The sequence below is a fragment of the Telmatherina bonti genome (assembly GCF_933228915.1).
Source record: "Telmatherina bonti genome assembly, chromosome: 12".
Lineage (NCBI taxonomy): Eukaryota > Metazoa > Chordata > Actinopteri > Atheriniformes > Telmatherinidae > Telmatherina > Telmatherina bonti.
In genome coordinates, this window is record NC_136610.1 from 15,800,292 (window position 1) to 15,828,249 (window position 27,958).

The window sequence follows — 27,958 nt, forward strand, 5'->3', positions numbered from 1 at the left end:
TATATATATATATATATATATGTGTGTGTGTGTGTGTGTGTGTGTGTGTGTGTGTGTACATATTCCCTTAATATTTAATGTAGAACTAACACATTCCCACACACTATAAATACTTATGTCTGCTTCTATTGATAGGCAAACCAAAAAAGGTTTGGGGTGCAAGTCGACTTTAAATTCATTGAAAAAAAACAAAAAACAAAACATGATTTGCAATTAGCAAAACTAGCACAAATGTCCCGAAACGTGTGAGAGTAAAATATATGAAATACTTGCCCATGCTGCTGCCCGCTTCATCATTTTCCCCTTGCTCCGCGGTTGTTTCATCACTTTTCTGGTTGAACCGTTTTCTCAATCGTGTTGAAAGCTTTCGGGCAACTGCAGTGGTTGAAGGTGCCGCCATTTCTGCCGCTCGGCGCATGTAGCTTTCTGACCGGGACTAGTCCCACCGGCAGGACACCATTTCCCATAATGCTTTGCTGTCCGCGCTGACAACACGTTGTAAACTACAGGTTTTAGATTACGTCAGAGCAGGTTGGCGGTAACGGAGACAAGAGCAGTGTATGCAATCCTGAAGCAATCCTATCAATTGCAGGTCTGTGGATGGTTATCAAAAGAGACACTTGAAAAGGATGCCAAGTTTAGCTAGGAAGGTGAGCGAGCTGGTGGAGGGAAAGAAACATCTGAAACTTATCAAATGGATGCAAAAGAAAAAAGCACTTAAAAGAACAATGAGATGTGAAGCATGTGGTCATAAAATGAAGTTGAAGAAAAAGAACTGCATCGACCAATATGAATGGTAAGTAAGGTGGGGTGGTTAAATTTTATATGTAATTTTATAAAGCATGCACTATGTACTGCATATATAATTAGTTTTCCCTATATATAAACACAATGCATATATATTGCATGCTCATTTTTGTGAAAGCTTGTTTTTCTCAGCTTGCTATATATATGATAACTAATACAGTGAAAGTGTTGAAAAATGTTTTTTAGTATAGTCACTTAATAACTAGCATGATATTGCATTATTTTGCCAATGATAGCATCACATCTAAATTTAAAGGCAAGGCAAGTTTATTTGTACAGCACCTTTCATGTACAAGACAATTCAAAGTGCTTTACATAAAACATTAAAAGCATTACAGAAAAAAGCATAAAAGAAAATACAAATAACAAAATAATATTATATTATATATATATAATTATATTTTAAAACATGTTTATCTTTCACCTATCTCTCAGGAGGTGCCAACGTAGCAGTCACAGAGGCAGAAGTATGAAGAAGTCAATAAGGCACAAGTCTTTATTTAGTCATTCCAAAGTGTCCCTCTTCAAATGGATGAGATTTCTGCACAGGTTTGTTCCCTCCACTTACACACTAAACCCCTCAAATTAATTACCATTTGTTCGCTAATTTTGATTTTTTTTTTTACAGGTTTTCTCAGGGACTTCGTTTAAGACAAATAGATATGATTGAAGATGCCATAGCAGGGAGCTCTGCAACCTTGTCAAAAATGGCCAAGAAAGTGCGAGAGGCATGTGTGATGGCAATGGACAGAATGAGGAGAAGAAGAGGACAACAAATAGGGGGCAGAAGACAGTTTGTTGTTATAGATGAGAGTCACTTTCGACACAAAAGGAAGGTAAGAATAATAAATATTTAAGTAATAAAATGCTTCACATAAAAATACATTTTCATGTTACTCAACTATTATTACTTAAAAGGGTCTGAACCATGCTTTATTTAAATTAATGCAAATCTTTGTAAAAATTATTTTTACCTACTTATTTTCAGTATGGGCGAGGGAGAATGGCTGGTGGATGGAAAAGGAAGAAGTGGGTGTTTGGCATGCTGGGGGTGAAATACCAAGGACATGGATTTGCAAAACCAGTTCTCCGCTTAGTTGAAAGAAGGACCAGAAGAGAGCTCATGCCGATTATTGCTCACCATGCTAAGAGAGGGTCCATCATCATCAGTGATGAGTGGAGAAGCTATAGACATGCTCTTCCCCAGCTTGGTTACAGGCATTATACTGTTAACCACAGTGTGGCATTTGTTGATGCCCAGACAGGAGCTCATACCCAACACATTGAAAGGGCATGGAGAACATACAAAGAGACAGTGTGGAGACTCAGAGGGAATCGCACAGAAGAATTACTCGTGGACCACCTTGCAGTTATTGAATGGTACGAATGGCTGGCAAAAGAACATCCCAATGGAAGTCTAGGACGTCTCCTTCATGATATTGGACAGCTTTATAGATAAATTTTGCCAGAGATTACAACTGATTTATTCTTTGTAGTTGTATGTCTCCAGAAGAAATGTTATTTTGTTATATTTGTGTTTAAATAAATGCTACCTTTAAGCATCATTTTCTGGTATTGTACACTGTTTCTTACACATTCGTTACAGATTTGTAACAGGTAAGAAATATCTACCATCAAAAAACACATGAATAAAATATGAGTTGGTTACACTTTAGATTGGGGGATGCAGAGAGATCTAAATATGATTTATTAATATAGTTACGCATAATCTATAACGCCTTCTAAATATTTATTAATGTGAACTAGTGTGTAGGGCTCACTAGAGTGGTTCTTGACACATTCTGTGACACTTGATGTGCACACCTGGAGGGATCTGTGGAACATAACACCAGTTCACATACTTGCGTTTTGTGCTTTTTACAGATCAGCTTTCTACAAACTACTTTATTTAAAAGTACAGCTACAAATGAATTATTAAATCAGTAGTATATTATTTACTAATCATTCATGAATATGTCGTCATGTTTTGTAAATTATTAGTTTATCATATAGTCATTTGTAAATGATTTGGAGTTAATCTACTAAACACACATTAAATATGACCATAATATGTTCTAATGATTTTTTAATACATTGTAAAGTTTTATTAATGATTAGTTCATTATTAAATAATCTCTTACAAATGACTTACAACAGACCCTCAGTTCATATACTTGTATTTTGTGCTTTTTACAGATCAGCTTTCTACTAACTACTATATTTAAAAGTACAGATACAAATGAATTATTAATATATTATTTACTAATCATTCATTAATATGTCGTCATGTTTTGTAAAAGATTAGTTTATCATCATATAATCATTTGTAAATGATTTAGAATCAATCTACTAAACATACATTAAATATTACCATATTATATTATAATGATTTTTAATTCATTCTTAAGTTTTATTAATGATTAGTTTATCATTAAGTAATTTCTTACAAGTGACTTGCAACAGAACCTCGGTTCACATATTTGCATTTTGTGCCTTTTTACAGATCAGCTTACTAGTTACGACTACACTTACTACTACAGATACAAATGAATTATTAAATCAGTAATATACTTTTTACTAATCATTCATGCATATATTGTCATGTATTGTAAATGATTAGTTTATCATTATATAATCATTTGTAAATGATTTAGAGTTAATCTACTAAGCACACATTAAATATTACCATATTATGTTCTAATGATTTATTAATGCATTGTAAAGCCTTATTAATGATTAGTTAATCATTAAATAATCTCTTACAAATGACTTACAACAGAACCTTATTATAAAGTGTTACCAAGAATTTTAGCAGTATATTAATTTTCACTGTATTTATTCTCCCCAACATAGATATTGGCAAAGTCATCCATCTCTCGATTAATCTATCAATTTAATTTGTTATGAGTCTGTAATTGGTCTCAACTACTTGTTTGAGATCTGCGATATACTGCGATAGCAAATGGTTCTATTGCTAGGGTGAACAGTAAAGGTGATAATGGGGAACCTTGTCTGCACCCCCTATTGATCTTTATTGGTTTAGATATATTTCTGTTCATAATTATTTCAGCTGAGGGATTACTGTATAATATTTTGACCAATTTGATAAAATTATTTCCACAATCAAATTGTTGTGCGTGCCATGGTCAGCTGTTTTAATTTTCGTGTCCAGCTGTGTGTCATTATCTCTGTTTCCTCTGCAGTGATTGGCTGGAGTGGCCTGCTGGAGTGGACATAAGGCGGGCGGTGCGCAGTGCGCGTGGGAGGTCACTGCCAACCTCTCCACCATTCCGTTTGGGTTGTTTTGAGTTGGGAGTCTCCGGTTGTTCAGTTTTCGGTTTTGGTTCTTTGGTTTGATCCTCTTTTGTTTGGGGAGCGGCCCAGATTAATTCGGATTGTGATGTTTACTCCCCATTTATGATGAAAGGGTCTGTCTCATTACCAGGGGGTGTGAAAGTCCCCGTGACTATTTTATAGCCGCTTCGAGGTCCATTATTTTGGACAGTGTCTTGCCTCTGTCTGAGAAGACTTCGCTTGCATCTAGTGAGTTGGTGCAAGGTTTTGGAATGGGGTTTGTTAATGTTTCGCTGCATCGCATTGAGCTGGAGTCAGCTCTGGTGTCCGGTGAAGTAGTTGTGGCTGCTTGCTCCGTGTTCCCGATTACAGGGGTGGATTTTCACCTGGGGAATGACCTGGCTGGCGGGAAAATCTTAGTCTCTCCACAGGTTACGGCTGTTCCTGTGGTTTCGGAGGGCCCTGATGACCTCCAACAAAGATTCCCCATCGTGTTTCCAGTGTCCACGGTTACCCGAGCCATGGCAAAAGGCCGGCTCAAGTGCTCGACAGCTCATGGTGTGGATTTAGGTGGCGGCCCTGTGAGTGGTCCCTGCTTAAGTGCTGCTGTAGAAGACTCTGTTACCGGAGTCGTTTCCTCATCACAAGTGTTTTCTGATGTGATTTACGCTATGGCATCTGAGTCTACATTGAGTGGTTCAGTGGTGGTTGACAGCTCTGAATTGCAATTATCCCGTCAACGCCTCATATTGGAGCAGAGCCAGGATTCTTCCCTGTTGCCTTTGCGTGCACTGGTTTTGTCTGATGAGGACATTGTTAAAGAGTCCTCGGGTTATTTTCTGAGGAACGGTGTATTAATGCGCAAGTGGACTCCACCGTTTGCATCCACGCAGGATGACTAGAGTGTTGTGACCCAGATTGTGGTTCCTCAGGTGGTCTGCCCTGTTATCCTGGGTCTGGCACATGATAATCCTTTGGCTGGTCACCTGGGGATTAATAAAACGTATGATCGTATATTGCGCCATTTTTTTTGGCCTGGTCTTAAACGGGACGTGAGACGGTACTGTAAGTCATGTCACGTGTGTCAAGTATCTGGAAAACCGGCTCAGACGCCACCTCCTTATCCCTTGTATCCTATTCCAGCTGTAGACTCCCCTTTTGCTCATGTTCTGGTTGATTGTGTGGAGCCCTTTCCACGCACGAAAGCTGGTCACAGGTTTCTGTTGACTGTGATGTGCGCCTCCCCTCGATTTCCGGAGGCAATTCCATTGCGCAAAATCACTGCTCCTGCCGTTTTGCAGGCATTGGTGAAGTTTTTTTCAATGTTTGGATTGCCTAAGACTGTTCAAACTGATCAGGGTACGAATTTCATGTCTCGTGTGTTTAAGCAGGTGATGGCGGAATTAAATATTACTCATCGTTGGTCCAGCGCATATCACCCTGAAAGTCAGGGCGCGCTGGAGAGATTTCATCAAACTCTTAAAAACATGCTCTGGACGTTCTGTCTTGAATTTGATAAAGATTGGGATGAGGGTGTTCACCTTTTGCTCTTTGCTGCCCGGGAAGCAGTGCAGGAATCGCTTGGCTTCAGTCCAGCTGATCTTGTCTTTGCGCATCGGGTGTGTGGCCTGCTGAAGTTGCTGTGGGAGAAATGGCTTTGTGATGAGCCTCAGAATCTCGACTACGTCAGTGCCTTTCGATTCAGGCTCCATCGAACATGTGAGTTGGCCAAACAAAACCTTATTTCAGCACAGCGTAGGATGAAAACCTGGTATGATAAATCTGCTGTGAACCGACAGTTTGAACCAGGTGATGAGGTTTTAGTTTTTCTGCCTGTTCCCGGTTCCAGTCTGCAGGCTCGTTATTGTGGTCCATATATTGTGGATAAGAAAATCAGTGACACTGACTATATTATCGCGACGCCAGACCGCACCAGGCGTAGTCGTCTGTGCCACATAAATATGCTGAAACTGTATCATGAGTGTGCGGAGTATTTTCCTGGCTTGGATACAGCGAGTAGCCCACATACTGCCATGCCTCTGTCTTCTGTTTACGTGACATGAAAAGCAGGCGGGAATTCAGCACCTTTGGCCCCGTGTGGGGTAAAGGGGGCCGTGTTCCCCTCAGGAGCTGTCCGGTGCTGACGTTGACGTTGACGTTGATGTGCCGTCCGAGGCCTTGCTGCGAGGTCGTTTACAGAACTCTGGAATTTTAGGTGATCTTGATGCGTACCTTGCGCATTTGTCTGACGTTCAACAAAGGGATGTGATCGGTCTCATTGAATGTCATCGTTCTTTGTTCTCTGACGTATCATCGCGAACTACCGTTTTACAGCATGACATAGATGTGGGTGATGCCTCTCCTATTAAACAGCATCCTTATAGGGTTTGTTTGTCTAAGAAGTTTAATCGGCATCAGCGGGTGTATTCAACTGTCGAGAAGGAGGCGCTTGCGCTCGTGTTGGCCTTGAAGCATTTTGAGGTTTATCTCGGTTCGTCTATCTGTCCGATCACCGTTTTTACTGACCATAATCCTCTGGTGTTCATCGGTCAAATGCGCACTTCTAATCAGCAGCTCATGAGGTGGGCTTTGTTTCTGCAGGGGTTTAATCTGGATATCAGACACATCACAGGTAAGGATAACATTTTGACTGACACATTGTCATGCATTTCTCCTGATGTTGGCTGGTTTGTGGCGGCTCCCTTTTTGTTTATTTTGGCTGGGGCTCCCTCCTCTTTCGGTTGCTGTCGGTTTCTTTGATAAACTTTGTTTAAATGTTGATTGTTGGCAGTGGTGCCTCTCATATGTTATGGTTCCTACTCTCGAGCCGTACTATTGTTTTGTTTAGGGGCTGTAACAAAATTTTTCCAGAACCTGAAAGAGATATGGCAAATGAATCCTAACAAATGCCTTTTCAGCATCCAATGATAGGAGAGCCGAGTCCGATGTATCTTTACTGTAATGAATTCAGTACTCTCTGTAATGTACATTCAGTACATTGTGAAAGCCTTGCCTCCCCATAACAAATCCATTTTGATCCGGATCAATTATATTTAGTAAGAACTTTTGTAAACGCTGTGCCAGCACTTCGGAAGTAATTTTCAGTTCAATTCAAATGAATTGGCCTAAAGTTTTTGCATTTAGTTGGAGGTCTATCTGGTTTTGGTAAAAGGATAATTATGGCAGTATTCATTGAAGGAGGAATATAATTTGAGTGGAAAATTTCTTTAAACCTATCCAGCATTGCGATCAAGAGTTTGTCTTTAAAAATCTTATATAAATGTACTGGTAGACCATCTGTTCCTGCTCTTTTTCCAGATTTCATATTATCGATGGCAAGCCCTATTTCTTCTTTAGGTGATTTCTAAATTCAAATCATCTTTGCTCTCATTTGAGAGCTTAGGTATGTCTAAAGTGTAGCCTCCAAGGCTCTTCCAGGAGGAATAAAACAACTTTTATTTTCCTTTTCTTTTTCTCCTTGGCAGGATTAAATTATGGGCTCTTGATCTCCTCTTGCAGTCAGGGGGGTGTCATCCTAGAGGACTGGAGAAAATGACCTTTTGTGACCCGAAAGAGGAGGACAACTTTGGGTGTATTAGTTTTCTTTTCTTTTTCCCCCCAGATAAACACACAATTCACATTTACCTCCAGATTTCTCTTTCAGGACCTCCTGCAGACCCCAAACCAGATGGTCTGAACAAAACCTCTAACACAATTTACAGTCCCTTAGGTCAATAGATACGGAATGTCACATCGAACTAAGCAACTGGCTCTTGTCAAAATGACACCTTTACACCTCCAGATAAGACTCAACGGCGCCAGGAGAGAGACCCGGCAACTCTGCTTTGATCCTCCCCGAATATACATTCTGGGTGACAGATCCACCCCTCTTCCCACAGGAAGAAACTCCAGATGCACTTCTTTGTGTCTTAAATCTCCTTTCACTAACTGGTTTAATGTAGCCTACATGATTTTTGTTGATAGGTTTGACTGAAGTTTCCCTTTTTATTCATTCTCATATGTGATTTAAATCCTTGAACTGATCACACATCAGAATCAATCATGAACACTTTACTACATAATGTTGGATATATCTTTCCAAGTTTGGAACCCCTGTTAAGCAAATAATAGGAATGGATAAGAATGTAACACTCTTTCAGGATTCATCGGCTGAGGAAGACAAGTCATGCCAATGGATTAATCCACACTTCATAAGAAATATGTGAAATATGCAACAATTGGGTTTCATGTGTAAAAGTATTACTATTGGTAAATGTTCCCTTTTCAAGCAAACAAAACATCTGCATGAGTCCCCAGAATGTTGATTGCCATGCTTAAAGCTAGGAAACAAAGTTAATAATTTGATTATCATGATCATGTTAATGAAATGGGAGAAAGGAACCAGGGCCCGCAGTGAAATAAGACCTGAATCACTCCTACCCTCTTGGTTAACAATCAAAGCTGACCTGATTGGGTAAGACTGACCAGCCTTCTGACTATTAGTGGTTTGCGATTGGTCAGGACCTAGGAGGAAGGGTCCAGTTAAATGGACCCGCGCTCTGGACTTAGCTTCTCTCTTCTTTTTGTTTTGTCCTCCCTTGTCTTCTCTCTCGGCCCTTGACTCTCGATCGCCGTGATTCTTGTACTTTGACTTAAGTTCGTTGCCCTCTCGCAACTTTCCGCTGTACGCAGCTGTTTCTTTGTTCTCATAAGTTTACTCCATCTCTCTTCTTTTGTGCGCGTAAGATCTTAACGAGATAAGTTCGAACAGAAAAGTAATATTTGTGTTGGAGGCGAAACAAGCCTTGTTTAAGTTTACCCAGCGAACATTTTTATTTTTCCTTTTTGAGATCAGTAATTCACCAGAACCGCAGTTCCACTAATTTTTGCGTCTGTACAAGTACTGCCTACCCTCAGACAGGCACCGCCCTTGGTTCTGGGATTCTGCTGGACAGAGATCCCAACCCGTTCATCAGAGCAGCTCCAGACCTACTTCTCCCGACGCCAGAAGGTCCATTTCCCGGAGACTTGCAGTCCAGGACAGAACCACCCGGTCCGCCGGCTCCATCAACTGACCCAGCGGGAAAAAGTAGGATCTTCATAGCGCTTTGATATCACTTGTGGTGTTCAACAGTACATCAAATTTAACCAAAGTATAAATTTGAATTCTCATCCAAACACTAAGTATAATTTTAACAAAGATTTAAGTGAAATAACGATACAGATTTAATTGCTTCAATTCCAACCAGTTCCTTTCTGCCCCATTTCATTCAATTCATTTTTACCTCTCATTATTACTATCATAAATGAAAATCCCTGTAAACAAATTCACTTGACCATCTCACCAATAACCTCTCCATCATTGCTCATTTTCACTGCTGTATGGTTACCATCATTGTAATAAATATGTATAATCAATTCATCCGTTCTTGTCATAATTTCTGAATGTACAATTTCTGGTTCATTCGTTCTGAGAATTTACTACTTTAAGTGAGACTGTGTTTATTGAATTAAGTATATTTCAGGTTTTTCTCATCCTCCTGAATCTTAAGTTAAGTAAAAGTGATGAGTGGTGCTCCGAGGTAATTAAAATTTAATAAGTAGTAATTGATAGAGGCATAGTTTTACTACAAAAGTCTGTAAAAATGTATTTATGTCCTTCGGTTCTGTACTTGGTTGTGTAAATATATTTTTACAGACTTGTATTTTTTTATTGTATTCAGTTCTTCATAATAGTCCTTAAACGCAACATTAATGTCTTGAGGATCTTGCAAGGTTTGTCTGTTAAATGTGATAGATGTAATTGGCTGTTTGGTTTATAGTTGTTTTATTTGCCATGCTAGCAGCTTGCCTGCTTTATCACCCTGTTCGTAGAATGTTTGCCTAAGACGCTGAAGACTTGGCGCAGCTCTTGAAGTCGAGTGTTTATCATATTCTGCTCTCAAAATCAATCATTCCTTTTCTAATTGAGGATAATTGTCCTTATTTACTCTATCTTGAAGTTTTTTTTATTCTGTTCTCTAAATGTATCCTAGCTTTTGCAGTTTGTTTTGATTTAGACCCTATATAACTAATAATATACCCTCTAAAAAAGGCTTTAAATGCTTCCCATTTTATACATGCTGTCATTTGTTTTGTATTAATTTGAAAAAAAAAAATCATCAATTTGTTTCCCTAAGTATTTCATAAATTTTTTGTCTTGCAGCCATTTATGCTGAAATTGCCATCTCTGACGGTCTTTCCTCAATTTATCCTCTTTGTAGGTCAGATTACATGGAGTGTGATCTGAAATTACAATATTGTCATAAGAGCAGTCTTGGATTTTGAACTGTAATTCAGTAGAATTTAAGAAAAAAATCTATTCTAGAGTAAGTTTTGAAAGTGCCTGAGTGACAAGAGTAGGTTTTAGTCTCTGGGTTCCTCTCTCTCCATACATCCAGCACCTTAAGTTCCTTCATCAATCTATGATTCGCAACTCTACACTTACCATGTGATTGATCTATTCCAGTCGACCTGTCCGTACTAGGGTCCAATGTACAATCAAAGTCACCCCCAATTATATGTGATCCCTTAAGTGTAGAAAGTGTAAGAAAAAGGTCATCATAGAAGCTACTGTCATCTTCGTTTGGCCAGTGTAGAAACCCCCACCAACAACCCCTGCCAGGACAACTGCCGCTACGCCAACCCCACTGGACAAACAGGCGCAGCCTCTGACAAGGAGGATCCCCATGAGTAAAAAGAAACACTGGAGTTAAAAAGTTTAAAAGAACAAATAAAGAAACACAAGTTAAAATAACTAAATCAATAATTCTGCAAAACAATAAGAAAAAAAAAGGTTAAACCTAAGTAATATGTAAACAGTACATAAAATATTCATAAAAGGATTTCTGGTTATGGCAGCCATGTAGGAAGACGTGTTGGAGCTTGTTTTGCAGTAATAAGATCTTAAAACAACTTGTTCACATACAGCTTATGCTAAAGCAGGCCAATTCAAGGTATAATGCCTAACTCAACTAAAGGAAACAAAGGAAAAAATCAGGCATCCAAACAAACAAAGCTGTTTGACCACAACCTTCGAAGGGAAGCTGAAGACGCTACCAAAAAAATGGCTACATAAAAAGAGGTAAGTGAGTCAGAAAACAGCAAGTCTGATCAAATACTGGCTGCGCTGGAATCTTTAAGAAGCGAGTTTTCCTCGAAACTTGATAATGTGACGACGTTACAAGATGTGAAAAGGGGCATGAAAGACTATAATGAACGTATGTCATGAGTAGAGGAGTGCATTGCTACTGCTGAAGATGAAGTAGGTAACCTACAAGCTAAAGTGTGCATCTTACATGACAAAAATAAAACGATGGATTCCGATGCCGATGCATTCCATGTGGCTGTGTCACTGTTGGTCTTGGTCATTCCTGTGGCGGCTCCTGATATGGACGGATTCCCCAGATGTTTTACCCTCGCAGCAGTGTCAAACCAAATACAGAGACAGAATTCTGAAGTTAGTTGGTTTTATTTTGGCATAAATTGTCAGGGGAGGGATTGGGTTGTGTGTGTGTGTGTGGGGGGGGGGGGGGGGGGGGGGGGGGAACCTGCATGTGTGTTTTCAAGTGTAAAACTGTTTTTGACGTTGTTTAGCACTTGGATATGCTTCTGCAGGAAAAGTACAAATAAAGTTTGATTTAATTTGATTTGATATATATATATATATATATATATATATATATATATATATATATATATATATATATATATATGATCAATTTGACTAATTGCAATAGTTCAGAGAATATTAATTCTATATCATTCTCATTTCATCTAAAATCATGATAAAAATTATTATTTTAATCTTGGATCTGAATAAAAATGAATTAAATAATGTTTTAAGTCTTAACAATATCATGTGAAGGCCAGATAAACACTTCAGATGTAACTTTTGGGACTGAAAAAAAAAAAATCAATTAATAATGTAGTACAAGTCACATCATTGAGTACTGTGTCCTTGTCTCTCCATGTGCATCATCATCTCCTTTCTAAACTGCAGTTTTGATTCTGTCATTCGACGAAATAACACAATGATAGTGACTGTTATTATCATTATTGTTAATGATTCAACCGCAACTGTTAAATTGACTCACTCTAAAATACCCCCTGATTTCCACCTTTAATTTCTTTGCTTCTGACCTTCTGACATTCTAAAACTTTGTTGCTTGGCAGCATTATGAGCACTTTCAGACAGCAGGAACAACCAATCATAATGGGAAGAAATGTATAGCAGAACCAGCCCTGTCAGTTGAAATGCATTATTTGGCAGAACTTATAGCAGGGACGTTGATCTCTTTGCTGTGTGCCTGACAGAGAAGGGTAGGGACAACTCAGGACTCCCCATACAATGGTAACGGCATGTCCTTACCTGATTTGATGCCCTTTCCTGTAGAAACATAAATCATAGATCTAGTAAAAATATTTGAAAACAAAACGTCACTGGGCTGCAATGGAATTTACTTCATAGATGGAAAAAAGGTTATTGACTGCATTGCAAACACATTTTTAACTGATCAATCATAACTGGATATAGTCTTTATTAAAAGAAAATAGTTAAAGTTATTCTGTTGTCTAAAGCTTGGAATAAATACTTTTTTACAGACTTGCATCTTTACAGACTTGCATTTGTTCAAATGTTAGATAACGTCACTGAAAAGAAGAAATTACTGAAAGAAAGTCAATATGGTTTCAGAGAAAACAGACCCACTTTGATGGCAATGATGCAATTCAGAATAAATGTTACCACACCATTTGCCCCCATCAACTCCTCACACCCCTCAATCTAGCTCAAATGTGATCTTAGCTAGAAGCCCAAAGGATCTTATCATTATGGATGTGTTCGCACTAGAGGCATGTTTCACATAGAAAAATTAATGGCTGGACTAGATAGTACATACACTAAGAAAGACGGTGTAGTCTGTGTAGCCAACCCTACTCACTTTACCATCACTCTTGTCTAAAAATGAAACGTTTTAATGTTGTACCTACATATCACCTAAAATCCAGGAGCATGGATGTTTCCATATTCATATTCCTGGGAGAGTTTTAAAAAACTCTGGAATTTTTTTCTCATTTTCAGATGATTAATTACCGATGACGGTCTTTCTGTCTGTTGATGGAAGTGTGGTCACCTGTGTGCGCGCATGTATGTCATGCATGTGGCATCAGGGTAGAACTCACAAAGAGACCTCACAGAGAGCAGCTATAACCTGCTCTCAATTTCGTTATGATCAAAAGATAACCTCTGATATGCATTAAGATAAGCTGCTGAGTGTGACGGTGTATAAATGGAGTGCACCTAAACTTTTTACTGGTGCACCCAAATTAAAAAAATACGCTCGCCAATGCAACAAAGGTAAAAAGTTCATCTGGAGCCCTGAAGAGAGTTATCATTTTAGAAGAGATGACCTCTAGGTCAGCTTTCGTGTAAGACAGTTAAAACATTTCCAGGCCTTTGATCAGGAAATAAGCTACAATCATGCTTCCAAAGGTACACTTTAAAACTATAGTAGTTCAGCATATATATATCTTGGAATAGATTACTTCTTTCCTTAAATTAATAAGATGATAGCAACTTCGAAAATAGGAATACAATATCAAGGTAGATGATGATTATTTTACCTCTCTCCCTGCACAATCTTGCAGAGATATGGATCATATTGTAATAGAACTTCTATGCAAAGAGACCTTAGGGTCATGATCAAAGAAACAACCTCAGCCTTTTGTACATTTATCTATATGCAGTGATCTGTAGCATTGCAGCAGCACTGCTGGTGGACAGATTATAAGAAGCTCTTTGATTGTGAAAGCTCATAAAGGGCAACATTTAATCAAAATTTCTGAAATCTTTTTTTACAGGGAACAAATTGAAATGTCTCAATTCATGAACTCAATATGGAGTACTGGAGTATTTCAGACAAAAGTCGTGCTTTGCATCATTGGAGATCTTTAATTTGTGACTTCAATGAGGCATTATGGTTAAAAAATGTTTTTCGTTTTTTTTTTTAACAAAGAAAAGAGCATCTTAATAACTATGGAAAATGTGGTATTTTGAAATAAATCCATGAAAACACCTTTGAAATTTGAACAAGTTGGCAAAAGAGCTGAAGGTGATGCAAAGAGTGAGACACAAAGGCAGACGCCGTGCCTCGTTACAGTTAATTTCACACATTCACAGGTGCAAAAAGGCAGATAATAATGATGAATTGTAGAGACATTTCCTTTCACCTGCTGTTTAAGTCATGTTCCAAACAAATGACAGTTCTAATTCACGGTGAGGAAAGCAGGTATTTGAGTTTTGAAATTGTTCTTTTTATGTTTCTAAACTAAAGTCATGGTGTTTCTATGTACTTCTCTAAAAGACACCTGCAAGAAAACTGAATAAAGGTGTTATGGATTTTATGTTTGCAATTTGATTTCCAGAGATAAATTAATGCTTCATGTTGTTATTCAATGCACATTGACAGACATGTAATATATGTTACATAAATGGCTTCAGAGCTTTTAACCTGCTAAAATTCCACATGTGAGTTTAGACTCTTTGTTCATGTGTTTTACAGCTTTATTCCAACTTCTTGTGGCAGAGAGTGCTTTGGGGAAATATCTGCTATTGATGAGATATTAGACCTAACATCAAAGGACCAAAGTCTTCATTACGTCAGTTTTCTTAGAACAACATGTAGTTTCATGCTGAAACATCTTGGCAAGAAGCAACTGAAATGGGAACTCTTCCCGTTTGAGCCCATTGGCCTGTCAGCAGGGGTAAATGCATGACAATAATGGTGCAATTTCTATCATGCAAAGATGTTTTCTTCGTCTTCACCTCATAACACCATCATCACTGCCAACTAGTTACTATATGCTAGTAAAAACAAAGGACTGTTAGTTGAGCAGTTCATCAGAAGCCAAATTAACCCTCAGCAGCTGTTTGCCTTTACATCCATGGGACTGCAGTGCATCACACTTGTGCTTGATTAAATTTATTTAGAATTGTGCTTCTTGCATTACTTCTAGTTTTTGGGATTTTTTATAATTAGAATGTTAGTTTTTTTGGCTGTGCTTATATGTTTCCAGCAATGATATAGAAATTTTGTTCAGGAAATGTTACACAGCCTCTGACAACAAATGACATACCATCAGAGTACATTTTGCAAGGCAGGGATAAGAAAATCCAGTCTTTAAGGTCCAAGGTCCTGTTGGTTTTAGATGTCAGCTTCAAAACATCAGTTGCAAATTAAATTGAAACAACAGTCTCTTGTCAGATTCTTCACAAGCCTGCCAATGAGTAATTCATGTGAATCAGGTGAGTTGAAGCAGGAAACATTGACACAACAGTGGACTGGCAGGTTATAAATTTGCTGATCTCTGTTGTAAGGCTTTCACAAAAAGCTCTGCTTGCAAACAGACATTTCTAAAATGAATGAATAAAACATTTTGGAATAAAAAAAAATATAATGTATTCTTTGAACACAAGCATAATACTGTGTCCTGTAACAGTTGGGCACATTGTTGGCATTTTCTTTTCATTTTTCTGTATTTCTATTTTTGTCTAGAGATAGTAAGAGCCTGAGGAATCCGTTTGTCTCACTTCTATCCAGCACAACAAATCTGAAATAAAGCACAAACAGAACCTCAGCTTTGATTTGTGGGTACCTACATTCTAGATAATATATAAAAATGTATTTAGCCAACATGTTGTCACCCACAGGTTTGTTAGTTCAATGTTTGGCTCTTACCTTCTTGACCTTTTTACAACCAGGATTTGATCATAATTAGATAAGAGGATGAAGCTGGATTGTGATAATTGACAAGTGTTTAGACTAAATTACATATACTCGATAAATAGTTTGTATTTAATAATTAAATCATTTTTAGAAGAACTACCACACTGAGAGAAAGAAGTGGATTAGGATCATATTTATTTGTGAAGAAGGTGTACAGACCAAGTTATTAATGAGAGACACTGAATGAAAGAATGTGTTTTTGGAGCCAGGGCAACTGTCAGTGGTATTTAACTTAAAGGACCTTTTGTCTATAACCTGCTGGCTTCATTAATCAGAGTCCGTGACTTACATTCAGGGCTAATAAGCCAAATGAAAATTATATAGCTAGTGCAAAGGGCTACAAGTGTAACGGAAGATTTGTGTATGCTGAACTGTCACCAATTAGCCAGCCCCTTCAACTCCTCAATGTGAGTGACCCATGCTTCACACTCCTCTCATTGCTTGTTGGACTTTAAATCTCAATCTGATTCAGACTGTGTCCGCGGACACTTATATAGATTCATGGGTTCATGAAACAAGAAAACTTAACAATTACAAGTACTAGTGCCTATATTTTGAAGTTAGATTAAATTGTGGAGCTTGTCAATCACTGCCATAGTGCGTCTTTTGAAAAAAATCTAATTACATACTCTTTGCATCTTCTCAAGATTGTTTGTGTCCATAATGAATACTTCTACATACAGTGCTGTGTCTTTGTGTGAAAAAAATTGAATTAATTTTGTCCTTCAGTTATTTTCCTTGATTTAAAAAAAAGTCAAAGAGATATTATTTAGAAAGTATAAATTAAAAGAACATAAATAAACTAATAGGATAAATAGGAATGTATGTCAGTATATGCACACGTGTATGGACAACTGCAAGTGTTTATGTAGGCGTTCATTATGGGGACATGCATTTGCGTATGTATATGTGATGAAAATATATGTGCATTGGCAGGAATGTAAGTGAGTATAAATGTATAGATAGGTGTGTGACTACCTATCGAGGTGTATATGTAATTGATTAGTCTCTGTAAGTGTAGGTTGGTACCCATGTGTGCATGTATGAATATATGGGTGTACATATATATGTAGTTTTGTTCATGTGTATGTTTGTGTACACGTCTACATTCATTAATTATTTTTTTGTATTCAGCTATTTTTGTCTTTAAAAAAAAGAAGACTGAAAAATAGGGGAATAATTGAACAACTGCAAGGAAGAGAAAAACATGATTGTAAAGGGGGGCAGGAATAAATGAGCATTGTTGAGCGTTATCCTGCTCCTTTGTGGAAAATTTCATTCACATTATAATATTGTCTGCAGTCAGATTTTAGCAAACATAAAATAAGTCATGATATCTCACCAGTACTGTAACATATCTGATCACAAAAAGAACCAGATAGAGACACTCAGGTCACAGCTAAGGACATCATGCTCTGGATTTTGTTAGACTCACATTTCACACTTTGATTTGCAACAGACTCTGGAGATTAACTCTTCTTGACAATGTATTCTTGCCAAATTATAGCTTGAAATCTACGAAATGATCGCCGTAACACAAACAAACAAAAACATCTGGAAAAGAATTTAAAAAAAAACTATGGGGATACACCCAAACAAATACATAAAATACATAAAATAATTACATAAAATACATAAAATAAACATTTCATGTATTCATTTTCATAGAATTTTATTTTTTCCATTTTTTATTATGTTGTTGCTTGCTATTATTTACTTCATTTTTCCTCTATATTTTTCATTATTCATTTCCAGTTGTCAAGTTAATATCAATTGTATGATTGAAACAATGCAGACCAATCACAAAGAGTTTGTACTGCTGGCGGATAAGTTGCCTCACCTTAAAATCGCATTCAGACATAAAAGCAAAACATCTTAAAAAGGTATAGTCTTGAATTTTCTGTTCTGAAACAGTAATAAAAAGTCCACAAGGGAAGCCTGATATAGAAGCAGACGTAAATTGGGCTCAACAGATATTTTGCAATAGCAAATAATCTGCAACAGCATTTTCACTGTGGAGCAAAAGCAGTGGGAAGGCTGAGCATTCCTATTACATTAAGTACTTTATTTTAAAAAGCAAATGGACATGTTGGACCCTGGAGTATTATGTGTTCATCATTTCTTTTCTTCGACTAAAATAGTCATAAAAAGAGATAAAACTTGACTAAATGGAAACTGTTCCAAAATAAGACAGATATAGAATGCATTAGAGATTAAAACAAACAAAAAATCTGTCTTTTGGCAGCAAATTGTAGTAGCGCTGACTTGCTATCTTGATTTTTTAGAAGTACAAACTCTTATCACATAGATATTACATCAAATTAGGTCTTTTTTTCTGAGGATTTCATGCCAGTTCAGAGGGTGTGCTGCAAGGAAGATTTTTCTGCATATTTTTTAATCTTTCAAGACTTGTTATGATCAGTCTTCATGGCAACGAAAGACTTGTTTACAATCGGGATCAACCGATTAAACTCTCCCAAATCAGGATTATCAGCAAAACAACACATCAAATCCCGATGGAGTTGAAAAGAAAGAGACGAGGTTGCAGAGCGGGAGAGGAGAAAGCGATGGAGATTTAAACCATTTGGGTAATAATGGGTAATATGAGCTTGCTAGCTAACAAAATGGACGAGTTTGAGATGCTAACAAGTTCTCAGAAAGAATACAGAGAGTGCAGTATTATGTGCTTCACCGAGACATGGCTGCATGAACACATCCCTGACTGTAATGTGTCTGTACCAAGTTTCAAAACGTCTGTGCAGACCGCAGTAGACAACACAGCGGAAAGCTAAAGGGTGGTGGAATTGCAGTGCTGGTGTCATCCTGGACATATTACTGTCAAGGAGAAGATATGCACAAGGGACATTGAACTGTTAGCTGTGAGCTTCCGTCCATATTATTTACCCAGAGAGTTTACCTGTGTTATTCTGGTAGCGGTTTACATAATATCTGGTACCACACCAGACACAGCCTGTGATGTCATCAGCTCCGTCGTTGCTCGGCTACAAACACAGCATCCAAACTCATTCATGGCGATCTCCGGAGACTTCAACATCTCCCTCTCTGTAACTCTACCAACATTCCAGCAGTTTGTCAGCTGCTCCACCAGAGAAAATAAGATGTTGGACTTATTTTATGCAAATATGATAATGGATACAGTTGTTCTGCCCTGCCTCCTTTAGGAAGATCTGACCATAATCTGGTTCTTCTCACCTCCGCCTACAAGCCCATTGTTCAATGTCCCAGTAGCAACCAGTCATCACAAAGACTATCAAAACCTGGTCTGCTGAAGCTGAAGATGCTCTTAGAGGAGGCTTTGAGGCTACAGACTGGAATGTCCTCTGTGAACCTCATGGAGACGACATCAATGCCATGACTGAGTGTGTGACAGATTACATGAACTCCTGTGTGGACAGCATCGTCCCAACAAGAACAGTGAGGTGCTTCCCGAATAACAAACCCTGGATCACCAGTGACCTGAAAAAGCTGCTGAACATCAAAAAGAAAGCCTTCAAGGATGGAGACAGGGAATTATTGAGGGCAACACAAAAACAACTTAAAACACAAACTAAGAAGTGCAAGGAGGACTACAGGAGGAAGTCAGAAAGTCAGCTCCAGCAGAATAACGTGAGGGCTGCGTGGTCTGGAATGAAAAAGATCACCGGCTTAAAGTTAAAGGGGGACCAGCCTGATGGAGGTCTGGACAGAGCTAATGAGCTGAACATATGCTTCAACAGGTTCAGTTCACCCTCTACCTCCAGCCCAACAGACCACACACCCTCCATAAGCCCACTGCTTTCATGTCACACCTCCAACCTGTCACCCTGCAGCTCAGTCATGGACCAGAACACAGCTTCATCTTCCTCCACATCAGGACATCCTGAGACCTCCACCTCGTTTGTGTCTTGCAATCAGGTTAAGAAGCAACTTGAGAAACTGAACCAGAGCAAGGCTGCAGGTCCAGATGGTGTCAGTCCCAAAGTTCTCAAGACCTGCTCAAAACAACTATATCCGATTCTCCAGCACCTTTTCAACACCAGTCTGAGACAAAATAGAGTCCCAGTGTTGTGGAAAACCTCCTGCCTTGTTCCAGTGCCTAAAAAAACACAACCAGCTGAACCAAGTGACTACAGACCAGTCGCCCTGACATCTCACATCATGAAAGTCCTGGAGAGACTCTTACTGGCTCACCTCAACAAGCAAGTAAACACCTTTCAGGACCCATTACAGTTTGCATATCGTAATGGACTTGGGGTTGAAGATGCCATCATATACCAGCTCCAGAGAGCACACTCTCATCTGGTCATGTTCTTTGATTTCTCAAGTGCTTTTAATACCATTCAGCCTGCTTTGTTATGTGACAAGCTCCATAAATTCCAGGTGGATACCTCCACAACCACCTGGTTCTATGACTACCTCACAAACAGATCCCAGTTTGAGAGACTGAAAGGTTGTGTGTCTGAGATGGAGATCAGCAGCTCTGGTGCACCACAAGGAACTGTACTCACACCATTCCTCTTCACTCTGTACACCTCAGACTTCCATTACAACTCTGAGTCCTGTCATCTGCAGAAATACTGTGATGACTCTGCAGTTATGGGGTGTATCAGTGATGGACAAGAAGCAGAGTACAGAGAACTGGTCAGTCAGTTTGTTAAATGGTGCGGTGACAATCATCTCATATTAAATACCAGCAAAACAAAAGTGAGGATTGTTGACTTCAGGAGGAACAAGAATAAACAAAGCACTGTTTCCATCCTGGGAGAGGAGGTGGAGGTGGCGGAGGAATACAAGTATCTTGGAGTTCAGCTGGACAACAAACTGGACTGGAAATACAACACTGACTACATCTACAAGAAAGGTCAGAGCAGACTCTACTTCTTAAGGAAGTTGAGATCTTTTAACGTCTAGACCAAGATGTTGCATATCTTCTGTAAGTCTGGTGTGGAGAGTGCAGTCAGCTTTGCAGCCATCTGCTGGGGTAGTAGCATCAGAACCAGAGACTTGAAAAGAATCAAAACTGATCAAGAAAGCTGGTTCTGTGCTTGGAGTAACTCTGGAGCCGCTGGAGCTGATTGTCCAAAAGGAATGCTGCACAAGCTGATGAAGATGATGGAGGATTCTTCACACCTTCTCCACAACACAGTGATGAAACAACAAAGTGTGTTCAGTGAGAGGCTTCTTCAGGTCCGATGTAAGACTAAAAGATACAAAAGATCATTCCTGCCATCAGCCATCAGCCTCAATATGGCCTGAAAATGAAAAGCTCTCTCTGCTACGGTGTGCAGAAGAAATTCCAGGAAACCCTAATGATGATCTAAAGGCACGGTTTATATTGTAACTTAATGACCACTGTTTTGTACAGTCATCAGATTAATCCCTCCTCATTTTAGTTTCTTCATGTGTAATTCTTCTGAACACGTAAGAATAGCCTCATCATTTTGCTATTGCTTATCAATTAGAACAAATTACTCATTATTATTTACGTTTTAAAAAGGGGTTTCTTGAGATATTTTCATTTAGTATATTATGTATATTTCTGCTAATTTGTGTCTTTATGCAGTCTTATGCAAATGTTGCAAGTAGGTCAGATGCTTGCAAAACATGCAACTAATTTCATGCTGCATGCAAACCAGAATGCACTGGCACAAATTTTGTTTACATCAACTAGGATGGTTTCAAAACCTCATGAACATTTTCCTATGAGAAACTCCTACAGAAGGAAACTACAAAGGCTTCGCTTTCTTGGCCATGTCAATTTTAGCCACAAAAGTCGAGACTTTATTTTGATAAGATTATTCTAATGACTCCATCTGTAATTTAGCAAACCACAAAATATGCAAAGTGTCATCGTTAAATTCATGCATTTCTTTCTGTGTCCTGAAGGGTAAAAAAATCTACTTACTGCACAATTTGCCAAATTAGGCTTCAGCATTTGAGTGTTGTACTTTTTCAGTTTGATATGAAAGCAAAGTGAAGCACAATAGCTTCACATCTACATTAAATGGAAAATTAGGCAGTTTTGTTATATAATATATATAACACATATTGCTCATGGGAAGCTGTTTGTCAAAGCAAATTTAGTTGTGCTTCTCTGAATATTTCAAATTACATAAACATTTGAAAAAACAGATGGTGAAGTGAATGGGGCCTGCAGATATCAAAACTTTTAGAAGTTAGCACACAAACTGATCATATCATCAGAACACACGCTTATTAAGTTTGTCAAGGGGTTTTTAACTACTTATAATCTATTTGTTTTTAAAAGAAAATAATCTTTCGGTGACCAACTCTACTGTACTAGAACTGAAAATGTACAATAAATAAATATGATTAGAATTACAAAATCGATCGTGATTACAAAATAATTATGAAACTGTCCTTCGAAAACTGCATAAATTCAGTTTTAGTTGGTATTCATTATGAGCTTGAGGTGAGATATGCACAGAGCTATGGTTAGTATGTCTTTTATTTATACTGCTGGAACTTCTTTTATGTAAGTTTGAAAGAAAACAGAAAAATGCTTTAAAACTGGGACAGCTAAAATATGTCTTATCAACTCTTTGTGATACTGGTGTAGGCTGCATTTTCTGTCTTACCCCAGCTTTTAAGCAAATAAAACTGAAATAGCTCAGAGCCACGAGCGTCAGGACTATCATCCAGCAAGATATACAAGCTGAAGTTTGTCTCTGTGAAAACAGACGATATTTTATGGGATGGTTGTGCAATCAGTTGTGAGCCAGTGTAGACTAAACCTAAATGAAATGTATGATAATAGCAGAAGTCAGATCTGATTCAGAGGCCCTGGGACGTAACACACACAACTGCCTACATACATATCATGACCATTTCATATAAATGTGAAAACTTTATTCTTGTTGAGAGTTAATAAATAAGATCTAAATGTGAAGTTTTCATTCATATGCAATCAGCTACTACTAAACATTTACATTTTTTCTTGTTTTAAATATGTTTTATGCAACATTTTCAGCCAAGATGCAAATCTAGTATATTTGAGCCTTCAAGAGATTGAATACCTTTTGGAATTTGTATTCTTTTCATACTCGAAGTGGGCTTATTTATCAAAACTGAAGGGGTCTGATTTCTCCAATCTGTATCACAACAGAACCTTTCAAAATTTTCTTCCTTGATTTGAATATGCCATCCTTCTCTCTCTTATTGCACTTTCTGAACTGTGCTCCTACGTGTTCACTGAAGATGTAGAAACCTGTTGGAAATTTTTCCCTGCTGACAGATAAGCTGACTTTAGACAAGAGTAGAAAATTAAATAGGTTTTCTCTTAGTCGGAGGGCCAAGTTCAAGGACTTGAAGTTGTAAAAAGGAGAACTGTAGATCTGAGAAATAAGTGGAGGAAACCTGAACTTTGTCCAATGGATCATGATGCTGGTGTTTAGGAAATGACAGGAATGTTGAGTTCGCAAAGGAAGTAGCTAAATGCATACCTGAAGACGAAAAAACATAATATCTGTATCTATGATGGTAAGCCATCATACAAGTCCCTTAGCCCCTGGTTCCACATAAAGCGCTGCCGATTGCACCGTAACTCTCGTGAGTTGGAGTGGTTCCACCAGGTGTGTTGAAGCACCATCATTCTCCGCATTGCAAAAATACCATGCTGTTCTATTTGTGCTTTCTATAACCATGTCAATGTAGAGCAGACCAGATCGTTCAGGCAGGAAGTCAGTCTGTGAAAAGCAAAGTGGATCCGGATGTTTCAAACACTACTTGTACGTGTCCTGACAGTAGATTTACCCTGAAACACTATCACATCATCATTACTAGCAGCACAGGTGCCAAGCCGTCAGGTGAGAGATGGTTTCACTTGCCAGATCTTTTTCAATCCCATCCTGATCTATATGCTTCAATTGCTTATCCAGGAAAATGTAAGACTTGTATGAGCAGTGACAAAGCTTGTCTTTGTCTTTTTGTTCTCAAGTATTGGTCTCTAAGCATGCCATAGCAGTAGCCTTTGTATTTGAAATAAATCAGAGTTTCTCCATGCACCTCATTGTCATGGATTTTGATCCTTTCTTCCAAACATAGAGGAGCTATGAAGCATGACACTTGTGACATTCAGCTGAAAGCATTGGCGATTGCATTGTGCCTACAAATGCTGATGGAAAACCAGAAGAGGCCATATGGCTGTCCTCATTAACGCCAAATTGCTTTGTGTCTCATTTACATGTCAAAGCAATGTTTGATTGTAATGTGAAGTTAGGTTACCGTAAATGTTGCATGCAAAAACTATTTTTAGCCACATTTCGGTTCTGTACAAGTCAATGCTACACAGTTTTCCCTGTTGCCCCTATCAACCAGGTTGATGGTTAAAATGAAAACAGGTTGAGCTGTGATGCCAGTCACATTACCTCGCTCTGTATGTGTAGTGTTCCTCCCTGATGCGAACACACAACCATCAGCTGAAAAACAGCATCAGCTACTGGCCCCCCCCTTGATGTCACACAGACAGATGCACACAGCAGCAATCTTCATGAGGTTGAATGTCTGTGTTCTTTGCAGAAGACAGAACAGCAACCATCAAAGGAGAGTATGTGGGGCCGGGGCATAGGCAGGTATGCAGCCTATTGTCTGTAAATGTTCTGGCAACATGGGACATCCACAGGGGTAGTACACTGTTTTTTTGGGTTTTTTTTTCAGAAAATTCAAATCCTTAATGTGATTTGATGGCTTTCTAGAAGAAAACATCCATACTTCAGTTTATTTGTTTTACAGTTACCCTTTTTAAATTTTACATTATACTACTGTTTAGTTTTTTTTTCACGTTATAATTCTTGTATTCTATATTTATTCTGCTCAGTGTAATAATCAGTAATCAGGATGTACTTGTTGTATTTTCCCCAATAACAAATAAAAAAAAAAAAAAATTGGGACAATAACCTCGAGGACAAATAGCTAAGGCAACATAATAGACTCATTAAGAAAGATGTGCGTTGTGGAGGCCTAGACTTTGCAAAGTGCATTAAAGCTGTGTAATGCACTGTAATGTTGTTAATACCATGGTCCCACAGACTCAACCTTTTTGTTTTCTGCAAATGTTCATTACTTTCTTTTACAAAATGTACTAAATATGCAAGATTTAAGTATTGCAAGTATAAGAACTATTTTATGTTGGCCTTGCTGTACTTTTTATGCTAAACCAACTTTGTCAAGCTACAGCACGTTTCCTTCATTCACCTGTCAAAAGCCAGTTGATCTGAATCAGTTGCTATGGAGATGCCCATGATTTAACTTACGAAACTACATGTGCATATATATGAGAAATACATTTGGGATGAAAATTCTCACTGTCCATGGTATTAACTATTTATATACAAGTAGTATTTAAGGCAGAACATGGTAGCATAAAATAAAGGTGGAATGAATCACCTAAAGGAGTATTGAGGCTGTCAAAAATACTTTGTTAATGGTCATTTATGCAATTAATTGTTTCATTTTTAATGAAGCGGCTGAAGTACACTGAGTATGCATTGGTTAGGCCTTTAAATTCAACAAGTGGCTTTCTCTTTCTGGTGGTAAAAATGGGCAAATTTCAGGCATAGTTGTAGATATAGTGGATAAAAGAATGAGAGGCAGTTTCAAAACCTAAATAACTTAAAAACTTACATTTTTAAAACTTACATTTTTAAACCTATCAAGACCATGTGTAGAAAGTGTTGCATCATTCCCATTTAAAACGCAATTTTCTCCCTCTTACATTTGATATACATGCATATTTTTTTACCCAAAAGTATATGCATAAACATGCAGGTTGTGCCTGTAGGCATGATGTTATTATGCATTCAGCTCATGGATATTCCCTTAAATCTGTTGCACATCCTTTGATGGACTTACTTTGGAGTTGTAAGATTGCCCAAGTTGATGTATATTTGACATTTTAGTCTAACACATTCAACATCTGTTTTACCACTTAAAAGAGAAGATGATTCTGTTCTATAATACATAGCAATAAACATGAATTTCAGCATACTTTTCAAGGGGTTTCTTGTGATTGACAAGGCTTCAACATGTTCTGTTCAACACCATAAAAAATATTGTGTAAACAAGTACAACAGCCTTATTTAAGGAGATCTCCGAACACTATTTAGTGTACATCTATATAATGTAAAGTGAGTATGTTTTATGATGATGTGATACCAAGAGATGTCCAAATGACCTAAATATACAGTATGTGAAGTAGTACTCACATATGTAAGGCAATGCCAGGCAAGGCAGGGCAAGTTTACTCATATTGCATATTTTGTGCACAAAACAATTTAAAATGCTTTATATGTATTAAAAAAATTAACAGCATTACAGGTGCTGTGAGAAGACAGCAAAAATAGCAAAAATCACAATATAACTAAAAATAAAAATAAAAAATAATATAAACAATATAAATAAAAAAAAAAAATGATAAAAAAAATTAAATACCTAAAAGCAAGATGATTAAAAGTTGTCATGCAGATTTCATGCATAGATGCATGAGAAAAGAAAAAGGTTCTAACATGGCTTTAAGTGTTTTACATTTAGTAGAAGTTGAATCTCCATTTCTTCACAACATAACAACTGAATGCCGCTTGAGGGGCCATACAGCCCAAAATTACTTCTCACGCTTGCACATATTTTCACTCTAACATACATTCAGTTTCATACAGATATTCTCCTCACATACACGTCTTTATAAGCTTTACTAGATGTGGTAATATTATTCAGAACAGAATTTGAAGATGATAAAAATCATGGTAAACATTCTATAACCTTGTCCATGATATTGAAGGGAGCAATTCAACAAGTTACACTTACATTGATTAATATTGAGAAGCCTTTTAAACAATTGTTTTAATGCCAAAAAATAATGTGAGCTCATCCACATTGACAAGAAAAGGTCAATGTGGTAAAATCAAATAACTGAGGTAATATTATTCTAATCAACACTTAAGACAGAACCAAGCTTCGTCGTAGCACAGCATTGCATTAGATCTTTTAAGGTTGATTTTTTTAATGTGCATACACTTTGTCTGTCAATGTAATTCTAGGAGCTCACACTGTTACTTTTGTCCCTTCAGAGCCCAGTGTGACAAACTTGATACACGCATTTTCAAAGACATTTTGCATCACTTTATAGTAAAAACCTGTCTTCTGCCTCCTAAAAAGAATGTGTCCATAATATTTTCACTGGCAGAGGTTAAATTAATAAATAACTAAAATAACTTCTTTTAAAAAAGTGACAATATTGCATTCATATGAAAACTGGCAGAGAGGAAGCTTTGAGTCATATTGTTTTCTGTATTTGTTGTGGTTATTAGGTTTGTTTATTTTATTGTCGCAGTAAAAACAGATTTTGTTCCTTTCTTTGTGTGAATAAATGGACAAAAACATTCCAGAGGAACAGGACAAGAGTGAGCTGCATGTGCATCTTATGTCAATGCTGTTACAATGTTGTCACTTTGACAGAACTAAAGCATGCATGTGTCTGAATTTGGTTGCATTGACATTAGAAACATGACTGCACAGAATGAAATCTGGTCTATACATCCATTCATACACAGGAGCTACAGTGTTATCATTCTGCACATTAAAGAGGACCAATTGATATAAAATGTGATGTGTTCTAATGGGGGATGGTTTGAGATTTCTGCCAATGGTAAATCTCTTTGTGGTTGAAGGGTTAGAGACGTTGGCTCAGCTGCGTGGGTATAGACGTGGGAGTTATTCAGGGAATGATGCAAGGTGGAACATAGCTAAAGGGCATTTGTAATCTCCAGCTGTTTGTACTGTACTGGTTTGAGGTCACATCGGTCAACATGGTTACAGCAGATGTAAGCTGGGACATCTATATTACAGTAATGATATGTATTGTCACTGCAGCTGGGCAACAATGGGATGTTATGATTCATATTGTAGTCAGCAAATAAATGGATTTTTTGCATCCGACACTGTACTACATCTTAGGCATTACAAGAAATACACTACTTACATTCATCAAATTAATGAAACCCTGGAGGAAAACACAT